Genomic DNA, 16,214 nt, shown 5'->3' on the forward strand with positions numbered 1-16,214 from the left:
GGAAGGACTCTCCGAAGGAGTGGAGAAGGAGGAGAAGGGGAGGAAAACGGGGAGGAGGTGAAGAGGCAGCGAGCGGAGCACTTCCTATGCACCCAGCTCGGTTGTAAGCGACAGGTGTTATTAACTCACGTCATTCCTGCAACTCTGTGAAACCTGTGCTGGTGTCGTTCCCATTTCACACACAGGAAAACCGAGGCACGGGGCTGGTAAGTAGCTTGCCCAAAGACACCTCCTTGTGTATCACTGATGTTTCTAATCACTATCTTTAAAATAACTTTTAAAACAAAATGATGCAGAAGACAGAAACCAAATGTCATCTTGAGTCCTTCATGGCCTCCAGTTCCGAATCATTCTGCAGGATAGGAAGAGGCACAGCGGCGGCCCGGAGGGCTGCGTGCGCAGGCCCGGGAAGCCGTGCGGACACGGCTGGGGCTGAGGGCCCTCTGCCTCGTAGTCACCGTCAGTGCCTGAGTACATCCGGGGCCAACCTGCCTGGGTTTGGATCCCAACTCCGCCCCTTCCCGGCTAAGGGGTCTGACACCTCTCTGTGCCTCCATTCCATCATCCGTAAAGTGGGAGTCAGAACAGCACCCACCTCATGGGGCAGTCAGGAGGATTAAATGAATGGCTGCTGTTTAATCACAGGGCACAATCTGGTGCACACTTAGGTCTATCTAATTGCTCAGGAATTCGCCTGACAGACATGGCCCGTTAGAGTTCAATACCCGCAAACAAGGTCTCTCGGGAGCAAAGTCCCCGAGTGAGGAACAAGAGACCTCAGAGAAGAGTGCAGACAAGCCCCAGAGCTGGCAGGACCCCAGCAGCCTCCACCCTGGCCCCTGCCTTCGTTCACACTTTCATCCTCCCCCTGTGAGGACCCGGCAGTGGGAGCCCCTCTCAGGGGGCGGGGAGGGGGACGCTGGACACACCAGGGAGTCCAGAGTTCCTAAGCCCCGGGGCACCACCAGCTTTATCTCACCTGTCAGCCAGGCAGAGGCAGAAGAGCCCCTGTGGAGAGGGCAGAGTGTGCGCCTGGCACAAAAGGAAGTCGCCCTGTGAGTGGCTTCACTGCACCATCAGAAGCAAACAGTAAGGGAGAAGGCGTGACTCTCCACAGCGATCCTGGACAAACAAAAGCAACGTGTTTCTGCTGCACCGACAGCATTTCAGAAAGGGAGTCTAGTTTTCCAGAACCTCCCTGCGGCCCCTTCGGAGGCTCCCCTTCCCTTTCTTCCCGGAGCCCCTGCCCCAGCTGCTGTCCTTGGCCTGTCAGAGCGGGCCACAGCGTGGTGGCTGCAGGCTGTGGGATCGTCCTTTGCATGTTGCTACTGTCACGGGAGGTGGGGGGGGGGGGGGGGTGGTGCGGAATAAACCGGAGGCATAAAACGGGAGGTCGTTCTGAAAGCCTCCCTGAGTTCAAAAGCAGCAGGAGATGGTAGAACAAGAGATTTGAATTTCATGCTCTCCGTCACCTGAGCAGTGAGGTTTTGAGAAGACAGAATTCCTAAAATGCTGACCTTGGAAATGACAGGACTCCAGCTCAGAAGCTTCTAAAGGATTTGGGCTGTTCTGTGCCCCCCCCACACACACACACACAGATCTGCGTGTTGGCTTTCTTCACACCGTTAAAGCCTGCGGACATGGGTGCACATATTTTAAAGATTCACTGAAGTTTTTTCATGTATTTGTGTCCCTGGCATCTACTTTAGTGTTTTGCCCCCAGCTTCATCTGACAGGCATAATCAAGTATTTTCTAACAAAATCTTTAAATGTAGCCAGTGCTTAAAATCCCTCCTTTCTTAACATTGTTGACCACTCACGAGTTAACTCATGTTTTCACTTGCATTAGCTATTTCAATTTTTGAAACTCAGGGTAATACAGGATTATTATATTTGTGACTCTTTGCCCTGAGGGTCGAAGTTCGAAAAACAGCACACCGTTCTATATTCTCGTGTGGACTCCTTTTGTTCCCACTGCTCCAGGCGCGAGACCACAGAATGGAAGGCACGGTAACAAAAACAATCACAGTGTCAAGTCATCTAACCTTGGACAGGCTCCTAACCGCTCGCAGTTTGAACGTACATATCAAGGATATTGTAAAATCTTTCTTCGTCGTGTTCAATCCGACTAGAATGTGTAAAGTGTGTGTTTCAAAAGGAAAGCACAGTGAAACCAGATATATTTGCAAAACATGTCGCATACCATTACACGTCAGTAATTGCTATACAGCTAGGGGTCAGGAACCTTTTTGGCTGAGGAAGCCATGAACGCCACATATTTTAAAATGTAATTCCGTTAGAGCCATACAATGACCTGTGTACCTTATGCATTATCCAATAAAAATTTGATGTTGTCCCTGAGGACAGCTGTGATTGGCTCCAGCCACCCGCAACCATGAACATGAGTGGTAGGAAATGAATGGATTGTAATAAATGAGAATGTTTTATATTTTTAACGTTATTATTTTTTTTATTAAAGATTTGTCTGCGAGCCAGATGCAGCCATCAAAAGAGCCACATCTGGCTTGCTAGCCATAGGTTCCCGACCCCTGCTATACAGTATACCACACCAAAAAAAATTACTAAAATATATAATATGTTTAAAATATAATATGTAGCAGATATGTACATGGTTCCATTTAAGTTCATTATGTATAAATAAAATATACTGAAGCTTATTTACATTGTTCCACTTTCATACTTGTAAAGCCAATTGCCATGGCCACCATCATAACTGCCTGGCCCATGCAGGTTCGCATTTGATTCGGACAGATGGTAATGAAACAACGGAGCCAAGAACTGGTGGGCCATTAGCTTTAATCCTAGCTTGCACCCAGCAGGCAAGAAATACACACAGCAGGAAAACTCTTTCCTTTCCATTCAGGGCTCCCAAAGCCACTGACTTATCCAAGTTTCCTAGAATCAAAGGTTTCTACCTCACCAGCCTTATTCACCTCTGTTCCCCATCTCCTTCTCTCTGCACAAACTAGCTTCTCCTTCAGCACGTCGCCATCTTGGCTGTTTCCCCTCTCTTCCACGTGGCCTTTCTCTGCTCTCCTCTCTAATGCTAATCTCAGGAACCAAGAGAGAGCAAGCTCCCAGTCTGCCCCATTTTATAATGTAGAAATCAAAACCTTTAATACAATATACAAACAAAGAAGTCTCTGATAAAAAGTCACTTAAGGTGGGAAGGCTTAGTCTTAAAACTAAGCCTTAGAGTATAACAACCCTGCCTGCTTACAGCCTGTCCCCCACACCCAATGCAAACTATAAGCAAGCAAACCTATACATCATATTTACAAACTTATTTGACCAACAATACTCAATTATGAAAAAATAGCCAGTGACATAACTTCTGCATAAAATTGCCAGTCAATAATGTGTTCATGTAATGGAAACTTGAGGGTGAAGCGAAGAAAGAAAAAATTTCATAGTCAACCTTCCTCTTGTCTAAGGAGACAAAGGTCCCTCAGGAGTGGACATCCTCTAACTCAGGAAGGGCTGGTGGGTGACACTAATCCTGCTTTCTGGTTCTACACTCCAGCAAGTGGCAGCACCAAGCAAAAACCTGACCCCAGAGTTCCCGATGCCCAGGGGTTGTCATCTGCTGCTGGCTTTCCCCGTCGTCCTGAAGACATCTCCCCACTGTGGATCCCACTAGAAAAGAATTTCTGTTTGCTGCAATTTGCATCATTAAATTCAAAGATCAATGAAGGGTTCTGGGAGGAATTTTGCTGGGCCAACTCTATGCCCCTGATAAGTTACATAGCAGTACCTTATAACCTTAAAGGTTTCTTTTTTGCAAAGTCACCCTCAGACTTCAGAAATAGCCCTCAAGCCTGGGTGTGAGAGGGCTGTCAGCCGGAAGTAGCCAAGTGCTGGGCGTGGTGATGGTGCTGCTAGCAGCTGCCTGTGGACAGGTAAGAAGCACAGGTGGAGAGGGAGAGCACGGAAATGGGATGGGACAAGGAAGGAGAAGAGAGAAGGGAATAGAAGGAGGATTTCAATCACTGGCTCATGTAACTCATCTGGAAAGTAGAAGAGACAGATCTATATTCAACCTGGTTCTATTTGACTCCAAAGCCCAAATTCCTTCCTTTATAATAGCTTGGAAAGGTGTCACAGGTGGCTCCCAGCATAAAAAGGTCTGTTTAGCTCTACCGATTTCCACAAAGGCATTTTAGTAGATTTAGTATGTGCCCAACGATCAACTGGGAATTTAATAAGACATAGTTCTCCCCCTCAAGGAATCCAAAATCTAGCAAAGAGGTAAATATGCAAACAAGTAACTATACTCAAAAAAAATGTAGGAAGGGTGAGCATGTAGACAAGCATAAAATGACATAAGATCAGAAGTGGGGGAATAACTATTGATCTAGAGAATCTGATAAAGACACATACATATAGGGATAATTGATGTGGGTTTTGAGGGTTGATTAAGGTGTTCAGCTAGCAGGCGATGGCAAGAAAGGGTATACAGGCAAAGAAACAGCTCCAGAAGACAAATAGGGAAACAACATGTGAAACCAGCTCATCACTTCCTATTTCTATTGAACCAGGTTTGGTTCGATAGAAGCATAAACAGCCCCAAATGACAATACTGCCCTAGAAAGCATGAAATTCTCCACTGCTGGAACGGTCTGAGCAGAGTACAGACAAAGTTCTGAAGACTAAAGAATGGCCATGATGAATTAATTCTGCTGAGACTCCTTGGTGGTCCCTACGGTGTCCCCAGCTCGAGCTTGGCTCACACTGGAGTTGGAGTGCGGTACAAAGATGGAGGCCACAGCCCTACAGTCAGGCAGGCAGGGCCGGAACCCTGGCTCTTCACTGACTGTGTGCTGGGGGCAACTTACCAAACGTCTCTGAGCCTCAGGCTCTATACCTATGGACTCGAGCACCTACCTCACCTGCTAGCATGAGATAAGTTACTGGTACAGAGCGCTAAGCACAGTATCTGGAGCAGAAAATGCATCCACAATATATATAACCACGACCAATGACACCATTAGTACTGCAAAAGGTGGGGAACAGCACGGAGGCCAGCAGCTGACTTGCTCTCACCACCTGGGCACAGTGCTCTGGGGTCCTGGGGGTGGCAGCCCCTGGCAGAAGCCACACGGAGGGCCAGCGGCCGCCGCCATCCTGGTCATGTACATGCAGGCTCTCATTGAATTCGGACAGATGGTAAGGAAACAGTGGAGCCAAATAATGGTGGGCCATTCCTTTATTTAAGTCTTGTACCAGCCAATGGGAAAACACACAGGGAAAACATTTCCCTTTCACTCAGGGCTCCCAAAGCCCTGACACATTCTCCGTTTCCACAACCAGGCGAATCTTCTCTGGTTCCTCCTAGAATCAAAGGCCCCCACAAGCCTCAGTAGGGCTCCCAAAGCCCCTCAGCTCTGGTTCCTCATCTGCACACCTACTCTCTCTGCAGAACCACCTGGGCCCACAGAGACCCCTCCTCCAGCAAACACTAGCAAAACAATGGCCCTTCCCAAGCAAGAAGGTAATTTGCAGTTTCATGGACTTCATATACCTGGTGCTGCCCAGCCCCATTTTTTAACAATAAAAGTGAGCAAACTCAAAAAATACAAATTTTACCAACTCATTTGCTCAACACCACATAAGTATGTATTGGGGACCAGGGCTAGGACACGGGTGAAGAGAGTGAGGTCATGCAAGTGCAGGGTCAAACCCTGTCATTATTTTAAATGTTAGTATTTTGTTCAACATAGATTTTTTTTTGGCCTTAATTTGAATTTTTAAAAAACATCGCATTAATACATTATGTATCTTATTCCTGAGCTTTTTGCACCTTCTCAAATTTGCCGCTTCAGGCAAGTAAGTGTCTCATCCCCACTCGGCCTGGCCTGTCCCTTCGCCGCTCCCTGCTGAGCACCCACATAAAAGCAGCTTTGCTTTGTGGCCCTTCTTCCGGGACCCCCTTGCCTGGGCAGAGTGGGCTTCACTCTGCACAACACACGCTCCTGGCTTGGTAATACCTGACTTCACTTGGTTTGTCTTCTTTCTTTCGTTCGGTTTTTTTTTGTGTTGTTTTTTTTTGCCTGCCATATTATAAATTTTATAAATTAAAAAAGAACACTGTAGAATTGGATGGCTGAGAGCAATTTACTAGAAAATCAGCCCGAATTGTGCCATTCCCCTGAGGCACCAGAGGTGTGAACTGTAAGGAATGCATAAAATTCACATCACCTCCAAATGAGGAGTCTTCACACAATTTTTGCGAGAGCCTGCGCTCAGAGGGCCTGTTTTGGGGTGTGGAGTGCCACAGGCTCCCGCCCAGCGATGGCCGGCTTGTTTTACAAAGCGTCAGGCTCAGCATCATCAACTTCCTTCTGCCCGGTCCCGCTGGCTCCGCTCCCTCGTAGCGGCCCTAAATGGTGCTGTTAAGTAATTCAGTGTGAAGAACTCTTATGGAGATCCATTTTACTAATGCACACACAGCACAACAGAGGCTGGGTTACTGGAGAGAGGGAAATCTTTTTTTTTTTTTTTAATCGGAAAACAAGAACAGGAATTACTGATCAGGTAGAAACCGTAGTCTAGGCACAGCTTCCCTGAGGATTAACATTTCCTGACTTTGCACTTTGCAGAAAGGTTACAACTATTTTTTTGTTACATGCAAGCCATGCATAGCAATTAGAGCTGCTGCACAGCTTAAATCGGAACACTTGTTGGGATTTCAATGCAGACATCAAAGTCCTTGAATTTCTGATGACAGCTGTCACTCAGAATTGACAGCACGGGCCTACACTATGTATGTGTGTCTGTGGAGAGGGTGTGTGGGTGTGTGTGTGTGTGGGTAGTCTTTCAATTTATTTCTTATCATACACAAGTATTCTTGATTTCTTTATCAATTAACCCCTTCTGTTATAAATTTATATGTCCCTAATGCAAACAGTTACTTTGTAAAATTTGTAACTTAGCAACTATCCAGCAAGCTGGAGATCTAGTTCAAAGACAAACCTTGGTCATGTGTAAAGATTTACTCAAAACACACAGTGTTAAAAGAAGTCAGGAACCAACAAGTGGCAAACCTTAAAGAAACAAAGAAAGCATTTTCGAGGTAAGGGGGCAGGGTATTCTAGAAACTCATCCCTAAATCCCTTTAGATAAAGTACTTGCGGGGTTCATGCACGTTAAAGCCGGCCGTTTCTGATTCGAGTGGACAGTAAAAAAGATGATCTACATCCCAAGCTTGGTATTCCACATAGAAGCTGTTTTCTTAAAAGCTATGATTTCCTGGTAACGAAGCTCCCCATTCACCTGCTCCTGTGACTCGGATTTTCCCAATGTAATTTTGATTATTTATTAGGGACATATTTGTCTTGAGCCCGTGAAAAAGTAGGACATGAAAGAAGCGTTAAATCACCCAGGTTACTTCATACCACTTAAAAGATTAGTAAACTAGAGGGCACACCAAACCTGCTTTAAAATGTCTTTTGCTTTCCTGCATCTAACTCGAAACGGGCTTCCAGGAAGAAAAGATAAGGGGATGGGAGGGAGGGAGGAAATCATCACTGATGGGGTCTGCCCCTTGTCAGAGGCTACGCCAGGCTCCTCTCAGAGCTTCTCAATTAATCTAGGTCATAATGACTAGAAATCATCTCTCCTCTTGCCTTTTCCTCTATTTGCAGAGAAGCCCATTCCCTTCAAAGTACCTTACAGATCCAAGTTTAATTACTCTCCTATTAGTTTGGATGCAAGTGACAGAATCTCAATTCAAAGCAGTTTCGGCAAAATTAGAGATTCGATTAGCTCAACTCCAAAGAAAAACTGAGAAAGTAGAGCTTAGGGGAGGAGAGGGATGTGGGCCAGTTTTAGGACGACCGGAGCCCAGGGATTGACTATCGCCAGGATTAGCTTCCTGAAACGGATCTCTTTTTCTCTCTGGGCATTGGTTCATTCTTCTTCGATGCAACCTGCTTTTCTCCACAATGGAGGGGAACCCTGACCCGCTCGTGTGGTGACAGCCCACAAAGAGAAGACTCTTCAGAGACAGAAGGGCAGGATGAGTCCCCAAGGACTGAGCAAGCAGGTACCGTCTGATTGGGTAGATAGAATTAGAAGATGCTGAAGACACAAGAACACGCAAAAGGGTAGAAGTGGTTCCCCAGAGGACCCTGAAAGGCGGCGGGGGGACCACTAAAGCCGGAGCTGCGGATTCATGGAGGAAGAAGAAAGGAGCCCAAGTCCTAGGAAGGTCACAGATTATAGAAGACTGAGCTCCAGGTTAGAGAGTCTGAAGCTTGACTCAGGGTAATAGAGACTCTTTGAAAGTTTTAAGGCAAGTTTCCCTGAAAGCCGAGGCTGGAGACAAGGTCTCTGGTACACGAAGGGTGTGTTGGAAAACAGAGGGTGCAGGCATTTGGGGAGACGTAGGTAGGACCTTGCCTCTCTACTAACTGACGAGCAGTGAGGAGGAAGCAAAGAAGGGGTGAGGTGAGGGGTGAAGAGGGCCAGGCTCGGGCCGGATGATGAGCAAGGGAGAATCTAGCTCTATCTGAAACACCTTTGGTTTTCACAAGGAAAATGTGTTTGTGTAGTACTTGAGTGATTGAGAAGTAATGAAATTATTTGAAAGGAAGGAAACAAGAAAGAAGGAAGGAAGAAAGAAGGCAAAATGAAAGAAAGAGAAACACTGAGGGAGAAATGGAAAGGAGGAAGAGAGGAAATAAGAAAGAAAAAATTCAGTATATTCAGGAAAGTATTTGTTCGAGAACTATTACCAAGTGCCTCTCAGGTGCCAAGTGCTCTTCTAGGCACTGAGATTTTAAAAATAGGTAAAATAAAAAAGGTTTCTTCCCTCATGGAATTTATATTTAATGGAGGAGACAGATAACAAACAAAGTTAAGAAATAATTATATTCCAAATAGTGACGAGTAATAGAAATTAAAAACCAGCATGATAAAGGGGATTGAGAATGTTCCAGTAATCTTTCGCTATATAACAACCAGCCCCCGAACCGGGGCTTTGAATAATAGCCATCATTTGGTTTTGCTCATAATTCTTCAGCATGAGCAGGGCCCAGTGGGGACAGGCCAGCTCTGGCCATCTCTGCTCCGCTCAGCATCACGGGGCAGCTCAGAGCAGGGAGGCTGGGATCGCCTGGTGCCTTGTTCTCTCACGTCTCTGGAGCTGAGGCTGGCTGTCGCTGGGCCCATGGCTGAGGAAGTTGGCCGAACGACTTCAAGTGGCCTCTTCATGTGGCATGGACTTCCTTACAATATGGTAGGAAAGTTCCAAGAGCAAGCCTGGGGAGGGGGGAGGAGGAGATAACAGGGAAGGGCAGGCAGGGGAAGGGGCAGGGCAGGGCAGGGGAGAAGAGGAGGGTGCATCAGGCTAACACTATATTGCCTTTTCTAATCCAGCCTCAGAGTTCATGCAACAGTACCTCCATCACGTTCTATTCACATAAGTGAGTCACTGAGGCTGGCCCGCATACAAGGGAATTAGTCTCCATCCTTCTATGGGAGATCTGTCAAAGAATGCATAGACGTCACAGAGAGCAGTGTAGGACAGTCTTTCATACCAAACGATTAGTAAAGGGCACTCCAAAATCAGTCAGGGATCTGCAGAGAAGCAGAACCAAGAGGAGATTGCATATACACATTTAGAATATATATGTATACATATATATACACACACATCTATGTATATGATGTATGCATATAAAGAGATCTTTATGTCAAGGACTGGCACGTGCAATTATGGGAGGCAAGGAGTCTGAATCCACAGTGCAGCCAGAAGCTGGACACTCAACAAGGTTAAAGGACCGGAAACCACTGGCAGACTTTTGAGCAGGGCAGTGGTGTGACCACCATGGCTTGTAAAGACAGCACTGGCTGCTGGGGGCTGGGGGCTGGGGGCTGGGGGCTGGGGAGGGGCGCACACCCGAACAAAAGCATTGCCCAGAGCGCGCAGCAACCTGGATCCAGGCATCTTCAAGGAGGAGACAGAAAGGGACCACAAAGGATGGCCTGTGCTCTCCAGGCCCTCTGGCTGAGTACTGTCAGCTGGGGGACAGAAAAGAAGAAATCAAAGTGGGGCTCCCACGTTAAGGAAGTCGGGTCTGCCATGACAACTGTCCCAACTCCTTGCGTCATAGCTGGAGGCAATTCAGACTGGAGTCCCCCGGCCGGCTGCAGCTGTGCCACTCTTCCGGACGGGGGCATCGCTCAGAGGTAACCGCAGAAATCACGCGCCCGCGCTAGGGAAACAGGTCACCGAGGAGGAGACAGAGAGAAAGCGCAGTGCCCGCCTATGGTTATCGATTCATGGCCACAGAGAAGGCATCCACGTCACTGCAGAAAGGAAAATAAAGGTTTGAAGAGAACACTCCTCTGTTCTCCCGGAAGGGACATGTGTGTGAGGCGGGGTTCAAGGCGCTGCTCGAGACAGCTGAGAGGCAGGTAGCATGCATTACTTATAAGGCACCATGGAAACATAAATCGGGGGTGAGTTTATTGGCTCCCTTGGTCTTAAATGGAATCATAAAGTATTCAGCGGGTCCAGCCAAGGCCTTTCAGATCTGGAGCTCCGCGAGAAATATGTGGCATGCTAAGGTTACATTAATAAAAAATAAATAAATCCGTGTCCAGGAAACTCGTGCTCGTGCACTATAAAACTGCCCGTTCTGTAGATATTAATGTTTAATGTGTTTGTAAAAAGCAAGCGGCTTTGCCGAGCGCAGCAACAAAAACATCTAGCAGCCCGTGGTACTTAACATCTCCGCGCATCACCTAAGTGCTCTGGCGGGGCCACCCAGCAGGGCGGGGAAGGACGTGGCTCTGAGCAGCCCTGGTCCAGCCACACTGAAAAGGTGCTTCGCTAAGAGGAACGGGCCCGCGCTCTGTTGATGTGAATTAGAGTCAGACTTGCCCCCACCGTCACATCCCACTGGCTGGCCACGCTCAGGAGCACTGCCGGGAGAAGCTGATGTTTCCAGAACTGAATACATAATGACTGGAAACCTGTTTAAAGGACACTCCAAAGATAACCGCGTCAAAGGAAACAAAGTTTTATGGAAAATATCTGATAAACACTGAAATCAGAGAAGCAAAAGTTGGGTTTTTCTCTTGTTTTGTTTTTTGTTTGTTTTCGTTTGTGCTTTAGACCACTCATACAAGCCCAGCCGTTTCCTAGACATATCTAGAAGAAGCACACCAATCAATCTGAATCATCGCTGTCCTGGGCCTCCGGGCGGCAGGCTGCACATCCGACAGGCTGCGTCTGGCAGCTGTTATGTTTGGCTTTGGGGCTCCAGTCAGTGCAGAGAAATCTCTGCTTCTCCTAAGCTGATTTACAGTCAGGAAGTGCCTGCCGCTTCCCACACCTGCCGACCAAACCCTACCACCTTACCGTGCGCCTCCTGGTTCCCGTCCATCCTGAGGCACTGCTGGAGAGGGACCGTGGGAATGAGGAAGGGCGGGGGCAGAGAACAGAGCCGAACGCTCAGCAAACGGAGGCACACTGTCACTTTCATCGGGCACCCCGATGTCGAGAAAACTGGAGCAGGAAACTCGCCAACTAGCAGTGGGGACCACAGAAAGAGACAGGCTCCCATTCTCTCTCTATCCATCTCTATCTGTCCTCCCCCGCCCCCTCCACGTTCTGGAATCCAGCAGACTCATTTCCACTTCTGCCCAGACTTCAGGACCCAGGGGTGGTGTCTCTGAAGCCACAGACCCAGCTCCCGGAGAGAGAACTTAGAAGCCTTGGTAGCTGGAGAAATGCTGGGCGCCACCGGCAGCTCTGCTTGTTACACCAAGAAACGGAGTCTGGCTGACGACCTCCCGAGCAAGCTTGGCGTCTCGCACCCGGCGCTGTGGCCTAAATTGTGCCCCGTGTCCCCCAATTCCCCCAATAAAAAAAAAAAAGATGCGTTGAAGTCCTAATCTCTGGGACTTGTGACTGTGACCTTATTTGGAAATAGAGTTTTTGCAAATGGAATCATGTGAAGACGTGGCCACCCTGGATTGAGATGGGCCTTAATTCAATGATCGGTGTCCTTATAGGAAGAGAAAGATTTGGAGACACACGGACACACGGGAAGATGCCGTGTGAACATGGAGCGGAGTTGCCGTTATTGCTGCCACCAGTCAAGGAGCACCGAGGGCTGTGGCCGCCACCAGAAGCTGGAAGAGGCAAGGAACGGTTTTCTCCTGGAGCCTTCAGAGAAAGGACAGCCTTGCCCAGGCCTTGATTTTGGACGTCTAGCCTCCAGAACCGTGAGAAAATACATTGCTGTTGTTTTCACCCACCCCGTTTGCGGGCGTGTGTGCAGCAGCCCTGGGGACGAATATTTCCAAGGACACACGTGGCAGCTCAGAATGCGAGAGAAGCCCTGCAGCCAGGAGCCCCGTGGTGAGAATGGAAGTGTTTGCAGCGGCCCTAAGGAGGCTTCCAAAGAGGGACGCTCCGAAATTATCAACAAAATCCCTCCTAGTGAGAATGTGGTCAGGGCACAGCTGTCCCTCTGAAACGTCTGGGCAATGTCAACTCTAACAAAGTCACTGCCGAGAGCCTCAGGAGGTGACAAGGGGGCAGAGACAAGAGGAGGCAGTCTTAACCCGCCTGCTCGGGGAGGAAGCCGGAACTGCTGTGTCCCTGGGCAGCCACATCCCACTGTGGTCTGCTCCCAGGGGAGGAGGGCTGATGTCCCCCAGAGTCCCCCTCCAGCTTACCATGACCTTTGGGGGAAGGTTGTAAATGCCTTACCTAAGAGGATGGAGCTCTCGAGCACACCCCATCGCTGGCCTGATTGTTCACCACTGGATCCCAGTGTCTAGAGCAGGGCCTGTTAGGGATGTAGGCACATCGGAGATATCTGTCAATGAACTGAAGGAATGAAGGAAATGCGTGATCAATACAGTCAGAGGGAAGAGAGGAACCCGCCTGGATCCCAGAGAAATAACCAGGGGCATCAGGGACCATGGGACGCACAATCAAGGAGGCTTCTGGAAAGGGTCTTCTGGAAATGGTGGGCTGATGGGCACCTTTTAGGGTAGCTCTGAAATGCCAGGAGGACTTGGTCACCTGGCCTTGGCCATTCCTCCAGCTGGCACGCATTTCCTTCCTCCTTTCCTACGTTGCGTCTGATCACTCCGAGGTACTCCCAGTTGTCTATACTTGCCTTGCCACTGTCGGACTCCAGGCACGCGTTCTCCCCTGAGCCTGGCATGCCTGCTCCTTTGTCGTTCTCCAAAACCACTGCTTGCCATCCCCGCCCCATCCAGTGTCTCAGTTCACACCCCTCGTCATCTTGGGCATGTCGCACAGTATTGCAACGACCTGCTTCTCTTGAGCCCATCTCTGTATCTCCAGGGCCTGGCACCAGATAAGTCCCAGGAAAATGCTCAGCAGGACTGGAGTGGGAATGGAGTGGGATGGGGTGGGACAGGAGAGAGGAGTGGGGTAGGAATGGAGTGGGGTAGGAATGGAGTGGGGTGGGAATGGAGTGGGGTGGGAATGGAGTGGGGTGCGGTGGGACAGGAGAGAGGAGTGGGGTGGGAATGAACTGGGGTGGGAATGGAGTGGGGTGGGAATGGAGTGGGGTGGGAATGGAGTGGGGTGGGAATGGAGTGGGGTGGGAATGGAGTGGGTGGGGTGGGACAGGAGAGAGGAGTCGGGTGGGAATGGAGTGGGGTGGGAATGGAGTGGGGTGGAGTGGGACAGGAGAGAGGAGTGGGGTGGGAATGGAGTGGGATGGGAATTGAGTGGGGTGGGAATGGAGTGGGTGGGGTGGGACAGGAGAGAGGAGTCGGGTGGGAATGGAGTGGGGTGGGAATGGAGTGGGGTGGAATGGGACAGGAGAGAGGAGTGGGGCGGGAATGGAGTGGGTGGGGTGGGACAGGAGAGAAGGAGTGAGGTGGGAATGGAGTGGGATGGGAATTGAGTGGGGTGGGAATGGAGTGGGTGGGGTGGGACAGGAGAGAGGAGTCGGGTGGGAATGGAGTGGGGTGGGAATGGAGTGGGGTGGAGTGGGACAGGAGAGAGGAGTGGGGCGGGAATGGAGTGGGTGGGGTGGGACAGGAGAGAAGGAGTGAGGTGGGAATGGAGTGGGGTGGGAATGGAGTGGGGTGGGGTGGGACAGGAGAGAGGAATGGGGTGGGAATGGAGTGAGTGGGGTGGGACAGGAGAGAGGAGTGGGGTGGGAATGGAGTGGAGTGGGAATGGAGTGGGTGGGGTGGGACAGGAGAGAAGGATAAGGATGGAGATGGGAAGGACACAAATAGGGGATTGATGGCATAAGGATGAATTTTGGCTCTTCAGGGATTTTGCCTGCAATGAGCCTAGTTTTAAGTCATCAGCTCATGACCAAATGCGGGCACGCTTATCTAGGGAAGAAGCTGGAGAAGCGTGAGCTACTAAGCACTTCACTCCCATGAACTCTGGGTTTGGCTTCTGAGGTCTGCTTTCCCCCAGTGGCTTCATTCTCTCTGGCCTGTGGCAGGAAACAGTCTTCGGAGCAGTGAGCTTCAGCCATTCTGGAACGTCCCGACTACATGGAGCTGCGTCTGCCAGTGTCTCACTGTAATGGACACAGCTCCTTCTCCTTCTGTCTCTTGAGCAGATGAATGAATGAATGAATGAATGAATGAATGAATGAATGAAGTTGACCATGTGTAAGGCCTGGGGCCACCACCATCGTGGCCATTCACATGCAGGTACAGGTTCTCACTGGATTCAGACAGACCGTAAGGAAATAGTGGAGCCAAAAATGGTGGGCCATGCTTTATTAAAGTCTCGCACCAGCCGATGAGCAACACACAGGGAAAACACTTCCCTCTTCGTTCACTCAGAGCTCACAAAGCCACTGATACATTATCTGGTTCCACAACTAGGAGAATCTTCTCGGGGTTTTTCCTAGAATCAAAGGCCCCACCAGTCTCAATGGAGCTCACAAAGCCCCTCATCTCTGGCTCCCCATCTGCACACCTCTCTCACTCCACCAAACATGGCTTCTCACTGTGCCTCTTCTTCCCCTTCTAAACTTTCTGGCAGGAAGACCTCTCCTCCAGCAAACATTAGCAAGACAATGGTCCTTCCCAAGCAGGAAGGTAATTTACAATTTCACAGATCACATACCTGGCACTAAAAGTGAGCAAACTAAAAAAAATACAAATTTTACAAACTTATTTGCCCAACACCATGGCAGGATAAATAGCAGCTGGCCCTAACAACAAGCATAACAGGGCATAAAGAGCACAGTTTTTGCAGTCAGGCCAGCTCAGTATCTTCTAGGGAAGCTCACACCCATATCCTCTGTCTCTGTCTTTCTCCCAGGACCTGCCTTTGCTGTAACTTTCATGCCAACTTCAGGAGAAATCCAGTCACAGGGAGATTCTTACAGCCTGGGGGATTGGAAAGAGGTCTTAAAAGTCTCCTAGTCCAATATTGCCATTTTACAAATGAAGAGACTGAGGGTGAAAGAGGGGCTGTGACTTGCCCAAGGTCCCACCCCTGGAAAGAAACGTGCTCAGTCTGGAACTCAGGTCCCGAATGCACCTGCAGTGTCTCCTCTCTGCTGTAGAAAATCCTGTCAGTCCTGCTGTCTGGACTTGCTAGCGAGCACATTAACGGCTCCTCATTAATGCTGGGAAAGAAGACGTTTCTTAAACATAAATTCAAGGAAAACCTTCAAACACCCAGTTGCACCAAAGCACAGCAGTAAAGAAAGCAACCATCTTGAACCAGATGAAGCCACTATTATTATCATTACCATTATTATTATTCTGATCTCAAGTCAAAATTGCCTGTAAACCCAAGAATGACACTTTCATCCTGTGTCCAGATTCAAGAAAAACACCCACAGAAATTGAATCATAGTTTCAGCTAAACACATATTTAATTCCTTACATTTTTTTATATTTTGTTTTGTGCAGGACTGTTTACCAAGTTAATGATCAATTGTCACCACGTTTCTGGGTTGCTTTTTATTTTTTTGGTTTTTTTTGTGGTGGGGTTTTTTGTTTGTTTGTTTTGGAGGGTTTCTTTTGGTTTTTTTGTTTTTAACGCAGTCTTGAAGTGCCACCTAGTGAAATGTTTTGATATCTAAGAAACTGAGAAACAAGCTGGAAATCAGATTTTCAGAGAGCTGAAGAGAATTTTCGAAAGCAGTAAGGGCAATAGTGGAGGTGGAGAGAATTGTTTCAAGGGGATTTGAACATGATTCTTAAAAATC

The sequence above is a fragment of the Saccopteryx bilineata genome, chromosome 5 (assembly GCF_036850765.1).
Source record: "Saccopteryx bilineata isolate mSacBil1 chromosome 5, mSacBil1_pri_phased_curated, whole genome shotgun sequence".
Lineage (NCBI taxonomy): Eukaryota > Metazoa > Chordata > Mammalia > Chiroptera > Emballonuridae > Saccopteryx > Saccopteryx bilineata.